We start from the raw sequence: 2,246 nt of genomic DNA on the forward strand, positions 1-2,246 counted from the left end.
CTGCTTTTGTCATTTCCCTTCAGCACACGCTGTTCAAGACTGTGGCCAAAGGAAGCTGATTTCAGATTTTGCCCCTCATTCTGTGTTATGCCAACACTCCATGGAAAGTGAGCAGGTTTGCAGCTCACTCCAGATGCCACTCAGCCCCTGGGGTTTGCTCCCAGCCCGTGTGCATTTCTGCAATCTCAGTGTGGAAGGTCCACAGCACGTATGAGCCAACAGTCCCAAATGCTTGTCTTTGGTCTGGGAAAGCATTGTCAGAGTGGGAGGAATTGCTTGCAATTTACTCTGCAAAAGGCTTCAAATAACCGCAAATCATTCACCTTTTGAAATCTTTTAAAAGTCCCTACAACTGAGGCCAGTTTTTTTCAACTGGCTGGGCAGTATAGCGTGAAGTAATGAGAAAGAGGAGGAAGAAGGTTTTGCAAACACCAGAGCAGATCAGTCCAGCTGAGGGTCCCCACGGGTTACTTGGTGCTCAGTGGCTGAGCTGCTCACAGCCCTTCTGTGAGGATGCAAACTGCTCTGGGCACTGGTGATGGGGTGCTGCTGGTAGCTCTGGGTTTCTGCCCCTTGAGGAATGTGCCTGGCACGGTGACCATCACTCAGTGTACTTCATTTCAGCTAGCACAAGCCCCATTTCAGCCCAGGACCTTCTCACGTTTCTCTTTGCTTTCAAGACTGAAGCTGTGGGCACCACCCATGAATGATTCACATTCCTAGAGGCAATTGTTCCCATTAAAGAATGAGTTTTATTTTTTACATAGAAGTGAATGACCCTACAGAGAGTAAAATATTTTCCTAGCCTAGCTTATTTCTATGCTGGAAAACACTACCCTAAGACTGACGTATCCAAGGATTTCCAGCTAGAACTTCCAACTGATTTTAGGAGTAAGATGAATTTTCCAGGCAGACAGAGGCCAAAGGACATTTCTGTCTGACTGCTCACTTGTAATTGAGAGGTGTGCATGGACTGACTAGAGAACAGTCTATGGTATGTCTTGATAGGGTCTCATAGTCAGATTTGTGGCCTACCATTAGTGGAGGTAAACACCTGAAGTCCAATAACATCTTCTGCCACTTCCCTTTCTCAGTGCAGAAGGTAAAAAGTGAGAGGATCTGTTAAAGAGCTTCTTGGAGACCTCTGAAGATTTATGCTGGAAAGTGTTTTGGTGTTTATAAGGCACATTCAGTGACCACAGGTGGTGTAGGGGTGATGGGTATTTTAGTGCTGATGCTGAGAAATTGCAGGAATCATTCCAGTGGTCATGGCATAATGGGAGGTGTTGGCATCTCCAGAGGCCAAGCAGTGCAGTTAGGAGTTCATGGACCTATTCCTGATATTATTCACAGAACAGAGACATGGGGTTTGAGATGGGTGTTTTATTTTAGCCCTCTGTCCCCACCACCTTCTGGAATCCAAGTCCTGCTTTGACTTGGATGTTGTCTCCTGTCCCTGCAATTATGTGGCCTTTTGAGAGTGCAGATCAGGGCCAGACTGAGCACCTGGATAATACTGTGCCCACCATTCCCAGAGGATGTTACAATCTCTACCTTATTCATCTGCATGACTCAGAAACTAAGCTTCCTAGACATGTAAATAATCAAACAAAATAAAACCAATGCAGTTGATTCAGATCCTATGAATGGGATCAGTCATAAGGTTATCCCCATGCCTAACTTTCAGGGGAGGATGGAGCCCAGCTCTATCTTCCCTCAAAGACGGAATTATCCCACAGATTTATCCATCTCCAAGGTGAATTCTGAATTTGCTGCTCTGCTTCTTCTTCTGGTCACTTCCAATACAGCGTCAAAAGAACAAAGTCAATGAAAAATGTAATTTAATTTTTTTTAGATTGTAGGTAACCTCATATTAACCAAAAAAACACTCAGCATCTTGAATGACCAATGCCCGCCCAAACTTGGGATCAAATAGGCACCAAATGGGGAGAGGTGGCCCTGGGGAACAAAGCCCAAGGTCCACTCAAAGGTCCAGGCAGGAGCAAATGGAGATGAGACTGTGGACAGGACAGTCACCAGCTGAGGATGGTGCTGATGCCCCTGGGCTGAGCTGGAATGGGGTCCTGGGACACAGGCAGGTGTGTGGGGGGTGTTTCAGGGGAAGCTGGGCAGGGACATTAATACCAATTTATGCCCTTGGGACCTTGGCACTGTCTGATATTTTCTTTACATTTCATAAATTAACTTCACAAGACCAAAAGACAGGGAGCAGCACCTTGGGAAGG

Source organism: Geospiza fortis, unplaced genomic scaffold, assembly GCF_000277835.1.
Source record: "Geospiza fortis unplaced genomic scaffold, GeoFor_1.0 scaffold730, whole genome shotgun sequence".
NCBI lineage: Eukaryota > Metazoa > Chordata > Aves > Passeriformes > Thraupidae > Geospiza > Geospiza fortis.